Source organism: Eurosta solidaginis, chromosome 3, assembly GCF_040869045.1.
Source record: "Eurosta solidaginis isolate ZX-2024a chromosome 3, ASM4086904v1, whole genome shotgun sequence".
Classification (NCBI taxonomy): Eukaryota; Metazoa; Arthropoda; class Insecta; order Diptera; family Tephritidae; genus Eurosta; species Eurosta solidaginis.
In genome coordinates, this window is record NC_090321.1 from 129,798,206 (window position 1) to 129,824,044 (window position 25,839).

Here is a 25,839-nt window from a genome sequence, read left to right on the forward strand (position 1 = left end):
AAATTCGATTTTGGTGCTTAAAGGAAAGCATAACAAGTCAAGGCTGACTGCCTCACAAAAGTTGCAGCTTAATAGGCGTATGATCTGTGTTTCGAAAAATACCCCAAAAGATTTTCGCGAAAAGCTACAGCTTTTGATGAAATTCATAGATGTAAGGCAACAGAATTTTGTCAAATAATTCTTTATACAGGCATTGTAGTATTTAAAGGGATATTAGATAAAGATATATATAAACTCTTTCTCTTACTCCACACTGCATACCGTTTAGTTTCTTGCCCGGCAAAGAGTCAAGCAAACTTGGAGTTCGTTTAGCATTTAATTGAGGCTTTTGTTCCCAATTTTGGAAAGGCTTTTGGTAACCATAGAGTTAGCTACAATGTTCATAACTTATTGCATTTAAAATATTGTGTTCAAACCTACGGTATTGTCGAAAACTACTCGGCTTATAAGGTTGAGAACTTTCTGCAAACATTAAAAAGGGACTGTAAAAAAGGTTCTAAAATTGGGCAGCAAATAAATAACAGAATACTAGAAAGAGTTTTGCACAAGTCACCTAATGAGCCCGATTTCGTTTTTTTAGGAAAACCCGGCAAAGATAATGTGTATTCTAAGTACAAATTCGATGAATTGATACTATCCGTAAAGTCGCCTTACAATTATTGTTTTAATAGAAATATGGTTCCAATAAAAATAACTTACTTACTGACTTAATTGGCGCTTAACCGTCTAAACGGTTATGGCCGTCCAACAAGGCGCGCCAGTCGCTCCTTCGCTCCGCCAAACGGCGCCAATTGGTCACACCAAGGGAGTTTAAATCGTTTTCCACCTGGTCCTTCCAACGGAGTGGGGGCCGCCCTCTACCTCTGCTTCCATAGGCGGGTTCCGATAGAAACACTTTCTTGGCCGGAGCATCATCTTTCATTCGCATAACATGGCCTAGCCAGTGCAGCCGCTGCGTTTTAATTCGCTGGACTATGTTGATGTCTGCGTATAGCTCGTACAGCTCATCATGAAATCTTCTTCGGTACTCGCCATCACCAACGCGTAGACGTCCATAAATCTTTCGAAGAACTTTTCTCTCGAACACTCCCAAAGCCGCTTCATCTGCTGTTGTCATGGTCCATGCTTCTGCCCCATATAGCAGGACGGGTACGATAAGTGACTTGTAGAGTATGATTTTCGTTCGCCGAGAGAGGACTTTACTTTTCAATTGCCTACCTGGTCCAAAGTAGCATTTATTGGCAAGATTGAATCTTCGCGGGATTTCAGTGCTGATGTTGTTGCTAGTGTTGATGCTGGTTCCCAAATAAACGAAGTCTTTTACTATTTCGAAATTATGGCTGCCAACAGTAGCGTGGTTGCCAAGGCGCATATACGCTGATTCTTTGCTCGATGACAGCAGCTACTTCGTTTTGTCCTCATTCACCATCAAACCCATCTTTACCGATTTTTCCAGTTTGGAGTAAGCAGAACTAACAGCGCGGGTGTTTAGGCCGATGATATCAATGTAATCAGCATATGCCAGTAATAAAAATAACTGGCTTTTTAGTTAATGAAGGTTCTGAATGCGTAAAAGCAAACATTTTTACAGATCTAGTTAATTTTTTCGATTATTCTCTTGACTCATTGAACACATTAAGGCCCGGTTTCACCAACTCGACTTAACTTAGTTAAGTCATATTTTTTAATTTTTCTGTTTCACCACCAATGCTTAGCTAAGTCGCAAATTAGCCTACCTGTTAGCTGGCTTATTCTCGACTTTCAACAGTGTTGCTGTAGTACAAATTTTGAGTTGAATTAAATGGCACTATTTATACTTATTTCATTATGCAAATATAGCAACCCCGCTATTGTTGACATCTGTAATTTCTCTGAAGAGGCTCATTTGTATTCTCGGTGGAAAATTTGTAAAAAATTTAATGGCTCTTCGAGATTCTGGTGAAAGTGATTGCGATTTTGAAGCTCTGCAGGTAATCGTGCTTCGACGAAAAATAAAAATTAAAGAGCGTCCTGACTTGTTTCATTATTATGACGATGTTGACTTTCGCGAACGATTTCTTATGTGCAAAGGTGCTGCTTGGTTGGTTTTTTCTTTAATGAAAGACAAAATTTATCTTGAAGCTCGGTAAGTTTACATCATATTTTATAAATGTTGCCCTAAATTACTTCTCCGTTTACAGCAACAACGCAATGCAGCCACACCAAATATTTTTCATCGCACTCCGGTTCTATGCTCCAGGATCTTTTTAGCAAATTGTGGCAGCCCTTTCCGGAGTTTCAAAAGCAAGTGCCTCACGTGCAATTACGCTAGTTTCCTACCATCTAGTATCCTTGCAACCAGATTTTGTGAAATTTCCTCAAACGAAACAGGAGCGCTTGGAAACACAGGCTGCTTTTAAAGAAAGGGCAAATTTTCCGCGTGTAATTGGGGCAATGGACTGCACCCATGTTAAAATCAATTCCCCAGGTGAATATGCGTGAATAGCAATTGGAAAACAATATCTCTATATTTATTTATAAACGCTTCCCAAGGCAGCCGGTGCTGTCCGGCTTCATTTCAGTCTAATCCCATTTAATTTGTTGCGTCCTCCCAGCAGATCCTTGCAGCGGGGTAAAAGTTTAGTTGAGGGGTCGACTGCTAATACGCTACCAAAAATATCGAGAGAGGTATCAAAAGATGCGAATAATCTCGAAAATAATAATCCGAAGGCGGAAAATAAAAATTGTATCTCAGTTCTGAGATATTTGCAGTTGAAGTGGGCGATTTTCATGTGGTTGTTGTAACGTTGTGTACCCACAAAAAAAAGTTGTGAACATAAGTGTTTTGCGTGGATATAGTTTTGGTCTACAAACCGGTGTTGGACCCACCCAGGGTAATTTTTTATAAGCGCGGCCGAAGGCCGCCAATACAGAGAGGTGTTCTGCGCAAAAATACGATGGATCCCACCCCTGGTTTCGGAGGGACCCGCGGGAAATATTTCTGTTTTTCGTTAATATCTTTTGAACGAGTTAAAATTCTTACTTTCGGCCTTCGGATTATTAATACTGATGTCAAGACGCGTCGTTTGACACCTCTCGATATTTTTGGACGCATATTAGCGGTCGACCCCTCAACTAGACTGTTACCTGCAGCGGGACTGCGCCATACTCCTGCTCCGGGAAGGTATCGAACCCTAAGGGCGCCCCGTAGTCTACGCCTCAGCACCCCTCACTACCTTTCAGCAGCTCTGCTGCTCAACAAGCCACGCCCCACGGCGCCACCAGCTCATACGGCCGCTTCCACTCATGACTACAATCTCCGTAGTTGAGTTGGTAGCAATGCCGAGCATCAGCAACCGCCCCGTCTTCTTCTCCCCTCTTGGAACCAACGCTTTTAATAACCCTCATTCATACGGCTGAGTTCTCAGGTGCCGTATTTCCTCAAAATGCTTACGGAGATGACTCCTTAAGCCCCTAGGCGGTGTTGGCTCATCAATCAGATGTCTGTTGGGATGCTCAGGTTTCTGGGTATTCAACAGGAACTGTTTGGTTAGCATCTCATTTCTCTCCCTGATGGGGAATATTCTCGCCTCATTATGTAGATGGTGTTCTGGGGACAAAAGAAGGCAGCCCGTGGCGATTCTGAGAAAAGTATTTTGGCAGGCCTGTAGCTTCTTCCAGTGGAGTCATTTTTAGGCTGGCCGACCATATGGGTGACGCGTAGCACGTAAACTGCTGGCCAATTGCTTTGTATGTAGTAATGAGCGTTTCTTTATCTTTTCCCCAGGTACTGCCAGCAAGGGATTTGAGGCTTTTATTACGGCTCTGGATTTTCGGGACAATTGCGGCTGCGTGCTCACTAAAATGTTGCATCTGTGAGTGAAGAATAAATAGCACCAGCGAACAAAAACTATTTTTTTAACATACTAAACATTTATTTTATATTATTTCCAGGCGAAGAAGATCAAACTTATGTGCAATGGAAGTGGCTGCAAAAAGGTACATCAAAACGCTGCTAATGCGGTCATTGGTTAAAATTGGTTGAGAAAGCTCCTGTATAAACTTATTACTTTTAAATAAACGCAAATATATTTTTATTAATAAAAAAGTTACCAAATAAATTCACAAATAATAATAATAATTTAATACTTTATAAACACTGTAATTTATGTTGATTATATTTAGTGACTGCTTCCCAAGGCAGTCGGTTCTATGTACCGGAGCGATTCGGAATTTTTCTGACGAAGGACTGTCATTTCAGTGTAACCCCATTTAATTTGCTGCGTCCCTCCCACAAATTTGCATCCTCCCAGCAGCTCCTTGCAGCGGGACTGCTCCATATTCTCTTGCTCTGGGAAGGTATCGAATCCAATCCGGGTCCGCCTCCTGACCCCGGTCCTGAGAAATGCTTTTGCTGCGTCTGCCGGAAAGGAATATTTTTAGGACGGTCATACTCTGTTCAGTGTGTCTCGTGTAAGGGATGGTTGTATCGGACAGGTTGTTCTGGGCTTGATCCCAAAACCCGACGTCCACGTAACTCTTATAAATCTTTCGTGGCTCCTTGCTGTTCACGTCCAAGGGCATACCGTAGTCTACGCTTTAGCGTCTCCGCGACGGCAACCCCCGAGGGGTTTCATTGCGCCATGTTGCCAGGTCGCAAACCCCAATCTACCGGGTACCCCAATGCTTGCCCAAGGACGCCCAGTCCCAGGGCAACAACAGCAGTTGCGTCCTGGCCTTCCTCAACCCAGGCGTAGTCACCCGTCACTTACTCCAAGAGTGGCGACGTCTCCCCCTATGCACTTCAGAATTCTGCAGTTAAACTGTAATGTACTAACTGGGAAGATCACGGAGATAGTCGATTTCATGAAGCGGCACAACATCCGCATTGCTGCGTTTCAAGAGACTAAACTCACAGCAAGGTCTGCAAACCTGTTCTGGGTATAATGTCCACAGAAAAGATCGCATGAGCGGAAATGGAGGCGGCCTCACGTTTATCATACACCACTCTGTGCAATATCATATATTTGATCCTGGCATTGACCGCTGGGACAATGTCTTAGAACGTCAAGGCCTTTCTGTCCGGTCAGGCGATGCAAGCCTAGAAATCATCAACATCTACATCCCTCAGCGCCTTACTCACTGGCAACAATCGCATTATCTTAGCCGACTTTAATGCCCATCACGATCTATGGCATTCAAACTTGCGGGCGGACAGTAGGGGTGAGATGTTGGCTGATCAAATAGAAGAAACGACGTTCTGCACAATAAACGGAGACGCCCCCACACGTATGGTAGGAAGCTGTCACAGCTCGCCAGATATCTCAATCGTGAGCGCAGAACTCGTAAACTGCGTCAACTGGCAGCCGATGGTAACATTCGCATCCGACCACCTGCCCATACTTATTTCGCTCGAGCGTACCGCCGACTTCATCGTCACTGAAAAACGCACTTTCATAAACTTCAAAAAAGGAAAAATGGGAATATAAATGCTTTACAGACAACCGCTTTGCTGCCCTCCCTATCCCGACTGATGTCCGCCAAGGGGAGCGTGCCTTCCGTAAGGTCATTGGATCCGCCTCGGCACGTTTCATTCCCGCCGGGAGAATTCCCGAAATCCGGCCCCACTTCCCGGCGGACCAGGTGGACCGCAAATTATCTGGGTGGTCGGCAGGCATCGGTGCAATTTAGAAACGAAACATCAAAACCAAGAAGAATTAAACAAGGGGTGCCACAGGGTGGTGTTCTATCCCCTCTTTTGTTTAATTTCTACATATCTAAGCTACCTTCACCACCAGAAGGAGTCACTATCCTTTCATACGCCGATGACTACACAATAATGGCCACAGACCCAGGCCCACAGATCGATGAGCTCTGCAACAGAATAAACGGCTACCTCCCTGATCCCGACTAAATCTTCCGCGACCTTATTTACAACATGGACTTCCCAAATGTCGACCATTTTGAACATCCACGCCGATGGCACTACGCTACCGACTGTCCTACACCCCAAAATCTTGGGTGTGACGTTTGATCAGGATCTACATTTTGGTGAGCACGCAGCCGACATTGTTCCGAAAATCCAGAGCCGTAATAAAATCCTCAAATCCCTTGCTACTCGATACAATCATAAAACGTGGGCCTGGCCCTAAAGAGCAACCAACTATGCTTTGTATTTAGTTTTTTGCAACTATTCTTTTTAGGTAAGGGTAATCGCTATGTTAATTGGATGTGGCTGGAAAAGGGTACACCCAAACGGTGTGAATGTGGATTTTATTTCCAATTAAAAGAAGTAAAACCAATTTAAAAAGAATTACAGCAAAAGTCAACTTAAAACCGTGGTATATATTCGTCCGATATATTATTAATTTGAATATAATTGTTTACACATTATAAATAAACCAAGAATGTTAGCCTATGTTATAACCAGTCAAGAGGTAACCACTATTACCATTCATATTTACTTCAGGATGTGTGCGATTGGGCAATATTTGATAGTAACATAACCAATTCCAAGTAAAATGCAAATGTGTGACATTACAGTTGGTTTTCAGCTCTACATACAAGTCCATTAACAATTCCTTGCTAAGACTGTACAACACTATTGGGCGTGAAGGTTTTACAAAGTGTAATAAAGCTTGCACGATGTTACTTGGGTGTTCCTTTGCTGCTATGACAAGTGCATCAAAAGTGACGCGCATTAACTCACATGCACGCCGGTTTTCTATCTGCCATTTCTGCGCCGGTGCTGCTGGAACTGTTGCAGATGGGTTATTTGTTTCGCTATAATCGCCGGTGCTGTCGCTATTAGGGGACGCTGCTGTTGTTGTAACAGTGCTTGATGTTGCGCCCGAATTTGCTGCAGAAAAAAAAGAGTTAAGTTATTACAGCTAGCAAGGTTTTATTGTGCTGTAATGGCGAAAACCTGTCCGAGGTTTTTGAGCATACAAATTTAGGTCGTTCTGTAAACAAGACCAGAAAGGCTTTGGAGAATTCTCCAAGTGTTTTTGGCAATATTTTTATACAGATCAAGCCTGTCTAATCGTTTATTCAATGTTACTTATCCGCATCATCTTCGCTTAGTTTCTGCTTTTTACTGCTTGGCTCTCTTTCTTCAATGGATGTACTTGGCTCAGTTGCGGCCTCGGGTACCTGTTGATCCTTCTTTTGATAGTATTCTCGCAGCACCGAATATAAGTTTACCGAGATACAACGTGTTAGTTACTCTTTCATTGCTTGCTTCTGTGGCACATTACCTGGATGCATGTGCACAAGTGTCGCCTCAGTGTTAGCGCCAATTGAATTCAGAAAGCTTGCAGGTAGCAACCACTTGTACCACTCTCATACATTAAATAACTACCAAAACCGCTTACACCCGCATATGAAATATTATTTTTATTATAATTTTAAAAGTTGCCAATACGCAACTGACAGCCGTAACTGACAATACTTCAAATGGATTGGGTTGCGTGAAATTAAAGAGTAGCAAAAAATACTACTATGTATAAAACAGCTGATAGGGTTGTTGTATGTCAATTTCGTTAAGTAACTAAGTTGGTGAAACCGAAAAAAAACTAAGCCGCAAATCAGGACTAACTTAAGTCACAACTAAGTTTTAGCCTTAGTCGAGTTGGTGAAATCGGCCCTAAGTATTTGCAAAGCAAAAACATTAGATAGTTTGGAACATATAATAAAACTAGACGATATACATTGCAAATGCTTTTGTCTGCCTGAGGAAGATCATTTCATCTTCATACCAATTTTGCATAAGTGTCATGTATGAAGTGGTGTAACGTGCGTGGCCCTATTATTATTAATTATTTTATTCATTCAATTCATCAATTCAATAATTTGTTTATTCTAGATTAGCAAGTTGACATTTTCAGCAGCAAAAATGGATTGCCCTAAATTATACACACCATCTGTGGGTGCGCTTAAATCGTTTGATACTGAAACAGTTAGTGAGTTAAAAAAAAAAATACATGTTTTTGAATACACCGCTTTTCCTATATATAACCCACTCCCCATACACTCAGAATAAAGATGTTCTAAATAGTTATATTCTTATGAGTTTCGATATTTTTGTTATGCATTCATCGTATATCATACATTTCTGTAATCAACTCCTTTTAAATTTTCAGCTCAAAGTGATGTAACTATAATTTTAAAAAGAATGGAGGACAAAATTGATTCAATCTCGGCTGATGTCAAAAAACTTAAAGAAATTGCTTGCCAACATACTGTAGTATTATATTCTGTTTTAAAAACTATGAATGTGAAGCCAACAGACCTAAAACTTTCCCTATAAATTCCTTGTAGTAGCTGCAGGAGTGCGAAGAAAACTGTGAAAATCACACTCATGTGGAAATAATAAGTATCTCACCACTGGTGGTAACAGAAATAGATAAAATTTTCATAACCTATTTATTTGCTTAGGTATCTTACATTAAACAAAAATTTGGAGGAATCGAGTTATACAAAATGTTGCAGGAAATGTTTCCAGATACACTCCTACCTAAAATTAATTGGGATGGAAAAAGGGAAACGAAGCAATACAAAACTTCAAGTTATTCAACTATTTTATTTACGGAATGTGATTTAAATTCTTTAGGAAAAAGAATTTAACTTTTTACAAATAAGATTCAAAATACTTTTTATATTCATATACGTATGTATTTTATAATTTTTTGGCAGTTTAAAAAAAATTGTTTTCAGATCTTATTTTTACAGATACCGACACAGGATTGGAAGTTACTTACTGTATCTCGGCCTACAGAGGAAGGTCAGTTCTACATCTTCCAAATAAACAAACAGGCGGAGGATATATTGTACACGCAGCTTGGAAAAATTTCCTCTGGTACAGGCAAAATTGATATGCGACTCAGGGAAAGAAGTCCCGAGGATAAAAATCCTAACACGCTGGAAGTGGGCGAAGTCGAAAAGGACATCAAAAGCCTAAGGGCGCTTATGACCACCCGCCCTTTGCGCCCTTCGTCCTGTACTTGCCTCTTGCACTCCATCGGTGGAAGCTCCGCAGCATGGGCCATGTAGCAGGATGCCAGGATAAGTGCCTTCTTATTCCTTTGCGCAACGGCCACCACTACGAGGTCCTCAGTAGTGTAATTAGGCAGCATATATGAATGCAGCTGTTTCCTTACCATTACTACAGCTGACACCCATCCTTCCGTTTGCGCATAGTAAACGCCAAATCCGCGCGCGCTAAGTCCAGAAACCTATCCTCCCGATATGAGCCACGGTTCCTGGATCAGCGCCACGTCAAACGAACCCTCCCGAAGGGTTAGGAGGACTTCGCTCGACGCCACTTTACTGTGTTGGAGGTTTATGTTTAGGACTCGCAGCACCATGGGGCTGTTTGTCCAGCTCCAGCACATTCGTCGTGACGCCGTCGTCCTCCCCTTGCCCTTTTGGTTTAGAGTGCTCTAAGCTCTCTTCAGCCTCTTGTAACTGTTTTGCCGGGTGTTCCTTTGTTCGACTCACAGCACCATCTGGCTGTTCGTCCTCTTCTAACACCTTCGTGGTGACGGCGGCTACCTCCACCTGTCTTTTTTCCCTTAAGCTTTTGATGTCCTTTTCGACTTCGCCCACTTCCAGCGTATTAGGATTTTTATCCTCGGGACTTCTTTTCCTGAGTCGCATATCAATTTTGCCTGTACCAAAGGACATTTTTCCAAGCTGCGTGTACAATATATCCTTCGCCTGTTTGTTTATTTGGAAGATGTAGAACTGACCTTTCTCCGTAGGCCGAGATACAGTAAGTAACTTCCAATCCTGTGTCGGTATCTGTAAAAATAAGATTTGAAAACAATTTTTTTTAAACTGCCAAAAGATTAGAAAATACATACGTATATGAATATAAAAAGTATTTCGAATGTTATTTGTAAAAAGTTAAATTCTATTTCCTAAAGAATTTAAATCACATTCTGTAAATAAAATAGTTGAATAGCTTGAAATTTTGTATTGCTTCGTTCCCTTTTTTCCATCCCAATTAATTTTAGCTTGGAGTGTATCTGGAAAAATTTCCTGCAACATTTTGTATAACTCGATTCCTCCAAATTTTTGTTTAATGTAAGATACCTAAGCAAAAAAATATGTTATTAAAATTTTATCTGTTTCTGTTACCACCATGGGTGAGATACTTATTATTTCCACATGAGTGTAATTTTCACAGTTTTCTCCGAAATCCTGCAGCTACAACAAGGAATTTATAGGGAAAGTGTTAGGTCTTTTGACTTCGCATTCATAGTTTTCAAAACAGAATCTAATGCTACAGTATGTTGGCAAGCAATTTCTTTAAGTTTTTTGACATCAGCCGAGATTGAATCAATTTTGTCTTCCATTCTTTTTAAAATTATAGTTACATCACTTTGAGCGGAAAATTTAAAAGGAGTTAATTACAGAAATGTATGATATACGATGAATGCATAACAAAAATATCGAAATTCATAAGAATATAACTATTTAGAACATGTCTATTCTGAGTGTATGGGGAGTGGGTTATATATAGGAGTGGGTTATATATAGTATTCAAAATTATGTATTTTTTTTAACTCACCAACTGTTACAGTATCAAACGATTTAAACGCACCCACAAATGGTGTGTATAATTTAGGGAAATGCATTTTTGCTGAAAATGTCAACTTGCTAATCTAGAATAAACAAATTAATGAATTGATGAATTGAATTAATAAAATAATTAATAATAATAGGTCCACGCACGTTACACCACTTCATACATGACACTTATGCAAAATTGGTATGAAGATGAAATGATCTTCCTCAGGCAGACAAAAGCATTTGCAATGTATATCGTCTAGTTTTATTATATGTTCCAACCTCTCTAATGTTTTTGCTTTGCAAATACTTAATGTGTTTAATGAGTCAAGAGGATAATCGAAAAAACTAACTGGATCTGTAAAAATGTTTCCTCTTACGCATTCAGAACCTTCATTAACTAAAAAGCCAGTTATTTTTATTGGAACCATATTTCTATTAAAACAATATTTGTCAGTAAGTAAAATTTGTCCAAAAAATAAGCCGGTTAAGTTATTACTTCGCTTTAAAGTTTTTTTTCGCTAACAATTATTTTAGAACAATTTTTTAAGGATTTTGATACAGACCAATATAGGTAATTGGCAACAATGGGAAACAATATTTTATTTCAACAGAAAATGAGCGAAGCAGTAGTTCTCTCACCGTTTAGCGTGTACGAATATATACATATGTAGAGATGAAACATTTGAGCAACGCGACAATTTGGAGCTATGTACTCAGGGGGGTTTGTGAATATAATGCGTCCTATAGATGGCAATTTCGATAGTTGCACAGATTTTCGAATTTACAAAAACTTTTTCTATTAATTATAAACAAATAGAGTAATATTTGTTAACAAAAATAGGCCTATGCACTGCGGCTGATCACATACGAATCGATTCATATAACTTTTATATGATTTTACGTATGCTAAGTATGCTAAACAGCCTGTCAATTGATTGTATGGAAATTTTGTTACCGTATTAATATATAGATAGTGGGTAATATACTGCCTATGCAATATTTCGACCTAAAATCGAAAAAATTTTTAGGTCGTTTTTTTTTCATTTAATATACAACGTGAAATTTTCCGATTCAAACAAGTTGCATTTAAATAATAATAAACTAAGTTGAAATAAAAGATAATATAATAAAATAAAATAAAATAAGAAATATCAAAATAAATTAGCATAAAAGACAATATACAAATTTTAATGTAATATCTTTGTAGCAAATTTAATATACAACGTGATAAAAGATAACATAATAAAATAAAATAAGAAATATCAAAATAAATTAGCACAAAAGACAATATACAAATTTTAATGTAATATCCTTGTAGCAAATTTATTTATTTTTTGTTCACTATAAGACGTGCTATATCTAAAATGAGCATAAAATCTGGAAATGCAAAAAATATTTGTGTCAAATTTGCAATTAATTGTTATAAATATATAAATTTAGTGAGTTTGAACAAAAGTTGACTCATTATTTCTGATTTCATTTTTTTTAAAGCCCCTAAAATGAAAAACAAAGAATCTGTTAAATAAAGACCTGTGCTTTTACGTGTAAGTAAAATTTGTCCAAAAAAATAGGCCGGTTAAGTTATTACTTCTCCTTAAAATTTTTTTTGTGCGCTAACAATTATTTTAGAACAATTTTTTAAGGATTTTGGTACAAAACAATATAGGTAATTGGAAACAATGGGAAACAATATTTTATTTCAACAGAAAAAGAGCGAAGCAGCAGTTCTCTCACCGTTTGGCGTGTACAAATATATACATATGTAGAGATGAAACATTTGAGCAACGCAACAATTGAGAATTTGGAGCTATTTACTCAGGGGGGTTTGTGAACATAATGCGTACTACAGATGGCAATTTCGATAGTTTCACAGATTTTCGAATTTACAAAATACTTTTTCTATTAATTATTAACAAATAGAGTAATATTTGTTAACAAAAATAGGCCTATGCAATGCGGCTGATCAATACGAATCGATTCATATAACTTTTATATGATTTTACGTATGCTAAGTATGCGAAACAGCCTGTCAATTGATTGTATGGAAATTTTGTTAGCGTATTAATATATAGATAACTGTTTCACAGCTGAAGAACAAAGTAAAAATTCACTATTCACAATTAGATACAACGCTCAATACACAAAAAGGCAGCGCAGTGGTAACAGTCGCGAGAAACGAATGAAACGGTGTTGCCACTTATAATGATAATGCGGTATGTTTTATTTACCCAGTTTTTTTGCTATGCCAAGTATATTATTTACTCATTATATTGTGCATAATTATATAAGCGGCTAAAAAATATGAACTTTGGAACATTATGGAGGCGTCGGAAATTTTGATCCTTTAAAATAATATAGAATATTCATCGAAACTAAAAAAAAACGCCTTTTGTATAAAATGCAATTAATATTTTTTTTCTAAAGAAATTTATTACAAACATGAAAGAAAATATACATCAAGGCTCTGTTTTTGAGTGTGAGTTTAAACTACAGTAAAAGTTAACTAGAGTTTTACCTTGTCCCTTTGGCAGCTTCCATAGTTTAAGCGGCCAAAGTGGCAGGGTCAAACTCTAGTTAACTTTAACTCTAGTTTTAGCTCGCACTGAAAACCCGGGCCAAGTCGATTTGTGAACGTACGATTTTAGAAAATTTAAGCGAAAATGTTTCGAAAAATTCATTAAAACCTTCTGTCGTATAATATTCGTCCGGTCAAAGATCTCCAAACAAAAACTCAAGAATAATATTTCCTACGAGAAAAAACTATTGCAATGAAATCTATCTAAATCCATTGCAGCCTACCATCATTGTGAATCCAACTAAGTGTAATATCTTATCTGTCAACTGCCTGACAGGATGTTCAATATGGCTACTTTTTAGCGTTTTGAAAGGGTGTTCAATATGGCGGCACATAGGGCCGGCTATCTTCAGCGGGTGATAGAAAGAGGTACAGTATAGTAAACTACAAATCAGGTGATCCAATCACTTTAGAATTTTGACGTCTATGCAGAAGATATATATACTTAGTTTGATTCACTGGCAACTCTGCTTACGATTAAACTTCTGTTTTTGTAGGAATACATTTCTGTTCTGATGCTTTGATCAGCGAAAAAGAGGAACTGACGATGACCAAAATTAACACTTCTACATTTTAAATCAATCCGAATTTATGGTAAGGATACAAGCTAATGTAATTTGAATGCAGAAATATTTCACGTTATTTTAACCATAAGCTTCATGTTAAAATCTTCGTGTTGATTTTCTGAAATTGTTTTTGATTTAACATGAATCATGCTGCTGGCTAAAAATATGTGAAATTTTTTGTTGCATTAGCTGTGTTTTTTTACATCTGTATACATTTGCCTACTCTTCTGAAATTGCTGCGCAGATAATTAGTACTCCTAAATTTCAGTACGCATTATACTCAGATGCAACTGAAATATGCGTATATGTTTCACCTCTATGTATTACCTCTACAAATGGTGTGTGTCCACTATTCACCGCAACCGATTCAGCTATAGGTTATACACTATGACCAACAGAAATGTGTGTCTCCGCTTTTCGGTACAACATGTTCTGTACCTAGTTGCCGCTAGATGGGTCACCTAAACATTATCTAAGTGAGGGAAAGCGTTTTTTTTTTTGTTACACGCAAATGTAGACGTATATACATACGTGTAAAAAACACGGCTATTTTGCGGGAATCTGTTTTTGCTGACGATAGCGTCTGGTGAGTTATCAGTACATGCTAAGTACTAATAACGGTCCCGCTTTTTAAACGGTTTTATTTAGCTTGAGTTGACAGGCAGGCCGCATGCACGGCCGCACGGCCGTTGTGAACGAATCTTGTAATTAAAATTTAAGTAACTTCCCGATAAGCTACAAGCTTGAAATTTGGAATATAGTTCAGAACCCGATGACAATGCAATAATAAGAAAAAAATCGCCGCTAGGTGGCGCAAGGATCGAGATATTCGCAAAATTCGCATTTGTGGTCCGATTTGGCTCATATTTGGAACACATAATACATGCAAGAATAGAAATCGACCTGTTAAAAAAATCGCCGCTAGGTGGCACATGGATCGAGATACTCACAAAAAACGTATTCGTGGTCCGATTTTGCTCATATTTGGAACTTAATACATGCAAGAATAGAAATCGACCTGTGAAAAAAATCGCCGCTAGGTGGCGCATGGATCGAGATACTCACAAAAGACGTATGCGTGGTCCGATTTTGCTCATATTTGGAACACATAATACATGCAAGAATAAAAAGCGACTTATGAAAAAAAATCGCCGCTAGCTGGCGCAAGGATCGAGATATTCACAAAAATCTTATTTGTGGTCCAACTTGGCTCATGCTTGGAACACATAATACATACAAGAATAGAAAGCGACCTATCAAAAAAAATCGCCGCTATGTGGCGCAAGGATCGAGATATTCACAAAAATCGTATTTGTGGTCCAATTTGATTTGGTCCATATTTGGAACACATAATACATACATGAATAGACAGCGACCTATGATGCCCGATTTGGCTCATATATGGAAAAAATATTGCATACAGTCCAGTAGAAGTGACATCAAAATATTTTGGAGTTGGAGGAGGGACAAGCATACGTGGCGCAGAATCGAGTAAAGTCTTTGGAAGGATTATTTATTGAGGACTTAGGTTGTAACAAATTGTCAGGAAAGAGCCCTTGTAATAATGAGTCAATAAGTGAACTAAATAGAATGAGAAATAATAGGCAATTAAATAAAGACTAAAAACTTGAAAATAAAATAATTTTAAAAAAATGTTTAAGTTAAACGGTTTTATTGAAAACAATACTTACATGAAATAATAATAATACGAAAAGCTAGAAAATAATTAGGTAGGTCCTAGGTACTAGTCATCACACTCCTTATCAATCTAGGGCGTTGATCAGACAATTAAATAAAAGCGTTCGACGCGTTATATTTCTGTTGATAGTCATAAGTAAAACCAACTGAACCTTAATCAGGTTATGCTACGCCTCACATTTTTAGAAATTTCACGCGCCCAACGCTTTTATTTAATTGTCTGATCAACGTCCTACATTGATAAGGAGTGTGATGACTAGTAACTAGGACCTACCTAATTATTTTCTAGCTTTTCGTATTATTATTATTTCATGTAAGTATTGTTTTCAATAAAACCGTTTAATTAAAACATTTTTTTTTAATTATTTTATTCTGATTTATGGTCTGGTGAGCGCAACGTCTTAGCGGCAACGATACAGGTAAGGCATCGCAGTCGGCAGCGACAACAACAACAGCGATCGCGGCAGCGCCAACGGGAAAGTTAGGGCTAGAATCAAGTTACGTTAGCTTTAAGTAAGTTAGTCTTCGTAAGATACTCAAAATAAATGAACGTTTTTATAAAATTTATATAAGTTAATTAATAAAATCGCTCAAAACATCTCAAATATTCCACGAAAGGTTTTAAAAGCCAAATTTTCCATACCACTACTACTGATGTAAATTCGCGTGTTACGGGTTAACCATTTTTTATACAAAAACTAGAAGCCTATGGATTATGAAATATTAGTATTGGAATCTCTGAGGATTCCTCTACCAACTTTTATTTATATTTATTGTCTAAGTGCGGTTCACTAAAAACTTTGTTTTCATGTTAAATAACATGCGAATAACATAAATTTTTCTTTACCGACTGGTGAATTACCCACCCTCGATTTGATGCTTTCATGCTACCCACTTTCCTTCTGTTGCCGTTTCTCTATAGTTACACGTCTCCGGTGTAACGTCTCTGCTACCACCCACTATTCGTTCTGTTGAAATTTCTTTATAGTTTCACATCTCTGCTACAACCCACTATTCGTTCTGTTGAAATTTCTCTATAGTTTCACGCCTCTGGTTCTAGGTCAGTGCCAATGCTCGTACATATGTATGTTATGATTTTATAGGTACGTGTGTACATCTGGATGTGGGGCAATTTGGAAATTCTATTCCTTGGGCGTGACGTCACTACAGAGTGTATAGGCACAAATCTACTCCAGATTGAGCATTCACGAGTTCAAAATTGCTTCGATCTGCGCATCTGAGTCACAGTTGACCCGTGGGCGTACAGCTGATATGCTGTTCTATAGTTTTTCATGCAAAATACAAGAGCATCTTTTTATGTAAATTTGTTTTATTTTAATGAATAACTAAATGAATAAATTAACAAAATGTTTTTAACCGTAAATGTATCGGAAATATGTATCGTTCTTATCGGTCAAGTCTACTAAACAATGTCCCATTAACTATAATTTTAACATATCTAAACTGCATTTGCGAAACGATTTGTGTATTTTTGGGCTTGATTGAAGAAGCTAGATGAGTGTAAGACCAGGAAAGTATTGGAATCCAATTTCAGTCGTAAAGATATCGAAGAGGCTGCAAAACGACTAAAGCGTGATCACGAAGATGGAGAAAAAATTCTGCCACAGCTGCTCGTTCATTCACGTTGAAAGCATTTGGAGAAACGTAAAGAGGATAAAGTTGCTGAATTAGAGGCAGACATTTTAGATGATGAATATTTATTTGATGAAATTAAAGTTTTAATAGAATTATATATTTATTCAATCCATTTACTATACCATGTTACAGACTATCCACACGAGAACGTGAGGAAAGAAAATAAAAAAATAAAAATAAATGTAAGGCGTTAACCTCTGATTTTATGCCGACTCCGAACGGCATCTGCAAGGCAGATGAGTTTTCACTGAGAGCTTTTCATGGCAGAAATACACCCGGAGCGCTTGCCAAACACTGCCGAGGGGCGACCCCGCTTAGAAAAATTTTCTTCTAATTGAAAACCCTTATTTCTAAAATTTTTGATGTTGCTTTGCCCGGGCACAGTGTTTCGTGTAGAACAAGCTAGCTGGACAAAAACAAAGTTCTTATTCCAAGAAAAGTGTATTGAGAAATGAAAGAAAACAAACAAAACAACGGGTTTTTTCTTTTTTTTTTGATATTTTTGCTCATATATATTGAGTAATTGAAGTTAGAAGGCAGGAGTGGCCCTTAAATGCATTGATTAATTTGCAAAATTCTTGTTGAATAATAAGCTTCATATTTATTTTAAGTGAACACTTTTATATAATTTTTTGATGGATTCTAAGCTCGAAGGAAAGTAAAATTTTTTAATAGTAATTCTTTCGCAATTAGAGTATTTTCAATATATTTAACATTCCGTTATTAAGAAGAAAAGTTATTTTTTCTCTATATTTTTAAATTTAGGGACAAACAAGTTACATACATCCGCGGACATCCGGGCTAAATTTTACATATGTTATAGTCGCAAGTATTCTCTAATAGCCGAAAGAAAAAACCATTGCGAATTCTTTGCACATCTATTTTAAATTTTTTTTTTTTTGTAGATTTAGTTATCTCTACATATAAAATAGGACGTATGTACGTACCAGATCCGACGAGATATTTGAACCTTTAAAGCTGGTTTACAAACGGCAAAACCAATTCCCAGGTACAGGGAACAAACACGTAGCCATAAAACACACAAAAATAAACGCGCAAGGTCAACAAGAGCACACCAAAAGCAAAAAGGCGAAGATCACTGACTTCAACCGGCCACAACCTACCGCAACAGTCACCAAGGCATAAAAACAGGTACATACAAAGCAATCCTAATGCAGGTATAACCACACAGGAACGCTACACAAAACAACCCCATTTGGTAGCATCTACACCAATACCTGAATGTAATATAAATACTGTACAACTGATAACAAATCAGAACGATCAACGACACTTAAGATGGCAGCACAACAATCATCAACAATTCACCCTGTCGGAAAATCAACAACACAAAGCAGTTTAGTTATAACCGTACCAAGAACGGAGTTTTTTGACATTTGGGTTCAACATTCGAAGGAAACCAGATATAAAGGATTATTGAGTTTTGTTGTACTTAAGTACGATTTCAGCGAAGCAGCCGAATATTTGATAAAAAGTTGAAGCTTATAAATATCGGCATATTCGTCGAAGCTGGATCAAAAGTAAAACACTTCTGGAAGACATAGGGAGCGATTTTTGAATAAAAACTCGGAGTGGCTTTCGGGTCCAAACATTCACAATAACGGTGGATTCAAAGTTGCCATCAGACCAAACAACCACTTCTTCAGGTAACCCCGGCCCCGGAAGACGAAAGAAGGACTTTGTTAGCTGCAGTGAAAAAACCAAACGGCGTCGAGTGGATGACCTCTTGCAATCTAGAAGTCCTTGTGAGTTACTTTATGCGGCAGAAGTATCAACGCGTATGTCCGGCAACAGAAATGTTGCTAACATTATAAAAAAATCGCAGGAAACCACTCAAATATCCGGCAAAAAGATGACATGTGAGCCAGATGCAAGATACTTGAGCAATGTACAAGCTTTAGCATACTACGTAGATAGCAAGTCGACGACTCATGGGTACAAAACGACTCGGAAGTGGAGCATCAAGGCAGGCCATAAGGTTTATCCATCATTTTACAGTCTTAGAAAAGCTAAGGCAGAATGCTATCCAAATGAAATTGATGTGGGTGAAACACGTGCTGAAATTAAAGTCCAGTCCGTATGAGATAAAACTGTTGAGCATTTAGTTTTAGCAAATCAAGAAGTTTTTGTTAGTTTATTACCTACAAACTTGACGTATACTTTAATCAGCAAGTGGGGTTGCGATGGAAGCTCATATAAGCAAAACTTTACATGCAGTTCTGACACTGATGAGTTTTTGTTTATATTTTCTTTCGTTCCTCTTCAATTACAGGATGAAAAATGTAACATTGTTTGGCAGAATCCTCGACCTTCTTCTACCATGTATTGTCGTACAATTAAATTTATTTTTTCTAAAGAAACAAAAGATTTTATTGCTTTTGAAACGAACAAAGTTTTAGAGAAGATAAATGCGTTGTTGCCAACAAAGTACATGCTCGAACAATACGAAGTTTCCGTAAATCACAATATGCTTCTAACAATGATTGACGGAAAAGTTTGAAATGCTTTGACTGAAACTTCTTCCGCACAAAAGTGTTATATTTGTGGTGCCACTCCAAAAGGTCTGAATAATGAGTTACGGGACTTTACGCCTAACCGAGATAATCTTGGTTTTGGTTTGTCTACTCTCCATGCATGGATAAGATGTTTTGAATGCTTGCCTCACATAAGTTATCGCCTCGAAGTAAAAAAATGGCAGGAATGAGGCAGATAAAAAGAGTGTAAAGCTACGTTCCAACGAAATCCAGAATAAATTTAAAAGTGTACTTGGATTGATAGTAGATAAACTAAAACCAGGTTCCGGCAATACCAATGACGGCAACACTGCTCGTAGATTTTTCGAAAATTCTGAGGCTAGTGCTGAGATTACGGGATTGGATGTAACTCATCAAAAGATTCGACACTCTCCTTCGCGCATTAGCATCTGGGTACAATATAAATATCCAAAGATTTGAAAAACTTGCGGTCGAGACTAAAAAACTATACATAGATCTCTATCAATGGTTTAACATGCCTGTTACAGTTCATAAAATCTTAGTGAATAGTATTGATATTATAAAATCAGCAATTTTATCTATTGACTGACTTCAGAAGTCTTAAATTTACTGTCCCCCGATTATGTTGAGGAGTCAATAAATACCCCAGTTGTTTCAAGCTTTCATAGTAGTGTTGCTGATGCTCATGACTATTCCACAAGTGACTCATCGAATGAAAGTGATGATAGCGAATAATAACATAATTATAAAAGATAACCTACCCTATAACTTTTTGTTGGATCAGGTTTTATATAATTTAAATCTATTGTCTTTTCTACGTTGTATGATACTTTACTTTTAAGTTTTTGTAATAAGTAATTTTCACATAATTAATTACATTGTTGTTATTATTATTGTAATTCGCTTTTACATTCCTGACTGGTACTATAAAATAATTTTGTAAAAATTGTAGTGCCAGGATAAATACTCAAATAAATACAAAATATGTATGTACATATGTACAGTCACTCACGTAAATAAGTAGACACCCCTTTTTGGACAATTCTTACAATTTTCGCTTTCGCAAATTTATTTTAACTTATTTCCCATAAGAACATTTGTCACGATCTATAAAAAAACTAAATTATATTTAAAAAATGTTTGAAAAATTCGACGAATTTTCATAAAAAATTTTAATTTTTTTTTACGAATTTTTAGAATTTTTTAGAGTATTGAGATTTGTAGTCCATTCAATTTAAGTACGAAAAAGTAATATTCTCAAGTCCTTTCAATTGGATCTATGTCCCTTATTCACAAGAGTTACTGTATATGAAATAAGCAAATGTATGCATATAAAGTAAAATTTTGGAAAAAAAAAATAAAAAAAAGAACATATGACTGAAAAAATTACGTAGTTGTAATAAATGACTGCAAATGAAACGGAAAATCTCATAAAATAATTTTGTCCAGCTAGCTTGTTCTACACAAAACACTGTGCCGTGGTTTGAACCCAGGGCATCCGGTGTGGTAGGCGGAGCACGCTACCCTCACACCACGGTGGTCCCTCACGTGCTTTGCAAAAATTTCTATAAACTCGTTCTGATTGTCTGGGGAAAGATAGTGAACTTGTAAATGTTTGTGCTGCTGTTGTGAAATCCTAACTTTCTCCAAATGATCTCTAAGTTTCGGATCATAATGGCTTATGAGATCTTAGATGCCCAAAAAATTTCCATCGTTTCGTTCACCAAGATATATACTTTCGCCATTGGAGCTAGGCCTCTTTCACCCAATAATAAAATAGTGTCCAAAATTCTATATAAAATTTCTTTCCACTTTTGAGTTTCAGTGATTAGCTGGTCATTGATAAGTGTATCAATTGTAGCCTTCTTTTGAATTAGATTTTGTAAAGATGGCCATTGAATATAACATTTAATGTGATCTTGAGTATTTTCATGTGATGGCATTTTATCGTATAGCTTCTTCCATACCTGGAATTTCGCATAACCGCCAGGACAACAAATTTTAGGTCGATTTAAAGAATTGGTGCTTAGCAGGCGACATGGCAGGGAATAAAAAGAATTGCTACTTGCACCCCACACTAACCAGTCACGCTCCACTTTCTCTCCATTTAACAAGATTTTGTTTAACAATGAGGTAGGAAATACCTCGTCATGACAATCACGTGGAAAAATAACAGGACACTTTTGATGACCTCGACGAATTATTCACGGTACCGATATCGAAGTCGGTTAAATAATCTGGATTTTGATTCAGAGTTGGTAGTATTGTTGGAAGACTTTGAAGATACACCTTCATCAGTGTCACCACGAAAGCTTTACGATTTCGGATTCATGTAAACATACTTTTTTTTTGATGTTTTTATTGTCACCTCACCGTTCGAAGGCCAAGGCATAACATCATTATCAATATTCGTTGCTTTTGAAATTAGGCTTAAAATTTGCACATGGAACAATTAAAGACTCTCCTGAATTAAAAAAAAATTTCTTAGTGTCTCTAAATCCTGGACCCCTGAGAAACCCCGGGCTCGGGGGGAATCCCCTCCATTCCCCCTCCCCTCTCGTCTGGCCTGCTGCTACTAATTAAGTGCACTACAACAATAAAGCAGCCACTCTTATGTAGAAGGCGACGAAGAGATATCTCACACACACAAATATGTAGTCAGCAGCCGAAGTAGTTACTAATACATACACACGCATATGGCTATGGGAGAGGCGTGGACTACAGATTAGCTGGTAACTAACCAAACATGGGACACAACTCTGTTCACGAAGTTACTAGACCATAGGAGAAATGGGTGAACGAGGAAACCGAGAGTATAAAAGCAGCGCAAGCTGAGTAATAACTAATCAGTAATCAGTTTTGATTTAAACACGCTATTGATTGTGAAGTACTACTCTCAAAGTAATCTAAAGAATAATGCAATACTGAATATTGGAGTGATGTATTCAACAGTTTAGCGATTCGAACGTTAGCAGAAGGTTTCAGATAAGCGGAGTTTCCCAAAATTCGTTACGATTGGTGTCAGAAGAGGAATTGTTGAATAAATTCTGAAGATTTTGAATACAACTTGGACATTGCAAAGTTAAGTGAATTAAAAATCCAGCAAGTGAAGAAGAAGTTTGAGAGCCGTGGATTGAACACAACCGGCAATAAATACGACCTAAAAACACGACTAAGGGTAGCTATGGTATTTTAAGGAGTCAATGTTGAAGAGTATGCCCTTCATTCTGATAGCGGCAAGACAACGACAACGACAAAAATGAAACACCGCAGACAGTGACGAACACAGACTTGAACATGGTGTTGGCTGCAAAATCTGAACAAAAATCGTCAAGGGCATATCAACTGTAATCATAGGAGACATCAAGATGGAGGCACAAGAAGATCGCTTATCATTGCAGGTGGCACAAATGCCTTCGCAGTTAGAACCACAGGAAGCAAGGGTAACATCAAAGCTAGAAGCACAGGATTCAAAAATCGCCCACTTTCAGGCAGTAGCCGATGATTTAGGAGGTCGTATACAGGAGTTGCAACTAAATCGCCCAGCTATTACAGCGAGCAATCCGAAGGTAAAAACTCCATCTTTTGACGGCTCTGTTCCTTTCCCTTGGGAATAAGGCAGCAGTAAACAACTGGAATGCTGAATATAAAGTTGCTGCACGGTTTGTGGCCTTGAAAGGGTCTGCAGCTGAAATCTTGCAGACTATTCCCGAGGGAGAGCGGAACAACTACGAAACTGTAATGAGCGTTCTAAAGAGGCGATACGGAAGCGAACAGATGAAACATATATACCAAAGAGGGTTGCAAAACCGCTACCAAAAGGCTAATGAGACTTTGAAGGAATTTCCATGCACCCGTGGAATACACCGAGAGGGTTAAAATTCAGAGCTTTATAAATGGAATACGGGATGTCAGAACGAAACAAGCTGCATATGCGAATCCAAAACCAATATATCTGAAGCGGTAGCACATGCTCTGATTCAGGAAACAGCATCGCTTCTGTTTAAGCCAGCTTTCAAAGCACGCCGTGTGGAAATAATAGGACAAACTGGGTGGACAAAATATTGGAGGAACTGAAAGGATCGCAAAAGCGGAGTGACAGAGTAATCAAATGCTTTAAATGCGGGAAGCCAGATCACATTGTACGTCATTGCGATCTCGATCGTAGTGGTTCCAACAGCATGGGTGGTCTTAAGCACAAATCTGGAGGAGATGCAGCTGAGCAAGTCATTTGTAAAGATCGAGAGCTAGCTCCAGCTGTTGAATGTCCCGTTATCTCTGTATCACAAATCGGAAAAAATCGAAAAGTCTTATCATCAGAGGAAATGTGGACGGCAAGGAGTGTTTACTGACTGTAGATACGGGCGCATCTCATTCCTTGATCCGATCTGATTTGGTCAACAGGAGAGTAAAGCCATTACCTGGAGCAAGATTACGTACGATCACTGACGAGAATAACCAAGTCCAGGGAGAAGCGGCATGTGAAGTCTTAATTGGAAAGGTCACGGTTCTACACAAATTCGTTGTGGCAGAGATTGTTGATAAAGTCATATTGGGAGTGTACTTCTTAATTGACCATGGCATCAGGATCGACATGCAATTAAGGATTATGCGATATAAGAACAAGGATGTGCCACTTAACTTCGGTTTGGAGAAAGGGTTTAGCAGTAAGCGAGTGCTGGTGGAGGAGATTCGACAAAGACCACAAAAGTCAAAGGCAGTAGATCAGGCAAAGATTGATGGAACGAAAGGGCCAAACAAATCAAAATCAAAGGTACCTGCGAGGAAAACACTGGCATTAGCAAACCCTAATGGACGCACTAAAATCAACGAAAGAATTTAACAGAAAGAATGCAAGTGTGGTTTCAAGCCAGGGCGCACTACTCTTGTGAAACTTCAGAATGATGCTGACTATGCAAAGCCAATCAGTCAAGTTCAACCTCTTCAAAGTAGTCCAGTGATCAAGCAACAGATTGCGAGGCAACGAACCAGGTTAATGAGTAGTTAGATGAAACACAGGTACAACGAGAACAACAATTCGGAAGGTTTATTGGAGGGAGATTTGATCCTGTATACAACCCTCACTGGCGGAAAGGTGTTCCATCAAAATTTTGGTGCAGTTGGGAGGACCCGTAAAAAGTTGTGAAGATGATCAGTGGTGCCATCTACCGCATACAAATAATTGGTAAACCACGAAATAGACGCGTTTTTCATTGGAGGGGCTATCAGCTGTTGGATCGAGGGATTTGTCTAATCGAGACGATCAGACTTAGGTAGAGGCAGTGTGATGAATATTAGCATCACTAAGCTGCTAATAAATAAATGCATAACAACATAAAGCAGCCACTTTTATGTAAAAGGCGAAGAAGATATATCTCAGACCTACAAATATATAGTCATCAACCGAAGTAGTTACTTACACATACACACGCATATGGCTATGGCAGAGGCGTGGACTACAGATATACATGTATATAGATCTTAACTAACCAAGCATGGGACACAAATTTTCGCGAAATTACTAGACCTTAGGAGAAATGGGTGACCGAGGATTCCGAGAGTATAAAGCAGCGCAAGCTGAATAATAACTAATCAGTAATCAGTTTTGATTTAAACACGCTATTGATTGTGAAGTACAATTGTGAAGTGCTACTCCCAAAGTATCTAAATAAAGACCACTTTGCAATACTGAATATTGGAGTGACTTATTCAACAGTTTATTGATTCAAACGTTAGCAGAAAGTTTCAAATAAGCCGAATTTCCCAAAAATCCGCTACAATATTATAAAAAGTATACTTATTGTTGTTCGAAAATTCGAAAAGCGAGACTCGTGCTAAATTATTTGTCGTTTGTTGGCGCCTAGAGTTGTAATCGTTTTATTAAAGTAATCAAATATTAAATAATATTAACAACTGGAGTTTTTTTTTACAAATAAATTTTGATATTGGTAAGTATGTGCATATGATTTTAATAAAACAAAATAGTGCTTTAATGCATGTATGTATGTTTGTTCGCTGCAACAATTACATCGAGTTATATGTATGTATGTACATAAGCGTCGATTGCATGTTAGAGCAAGTTGCGTTTACTTTTTTGGTAATTATGTGTGCATAATTCTATAAATATTTTTCCATTTTATACATTTATTTTAGAGCTAAGCTTAAATTATTAAATACCTAATACAGAGGCTTGTATCAACGTTAAAAAAATGGAAGACTTTTTGAAGGTGCTACAATGGAAATTGTAAAAGTCGCAGAGAAATTTCATACAAGA

At 37.8% G+C, this 25,839-nt stretch overlaps 1 protein-coding gene and 1 long non-coding RNA gene across 10 annotated transcripts in view; one reads left to right on the forward strand and one right to left on the reverse strand.

The window, feature by feature from the left end:
- Positions 1-25,839, reverse strand: part of LOC137244275 (synaptic vesicle 2-related protein) — a 2,198,928-nt gene that overhangs the window by 1,305,471 nt on the left and 867,618 nt on the right. The window lies entirely within an intron of this gene.
- LOC137246640 (uncharacterized) lies at positions 1,999-4,063 on the forward strand. The gene is made up of 3 exons (XR_010951621.1): positions 1,999-2,125; positions 2,181-2,467; positions 3,934-4,063. It is a non-coding gene; the product is annotated as an uncharacterized lncRNA (long non-coding RNA).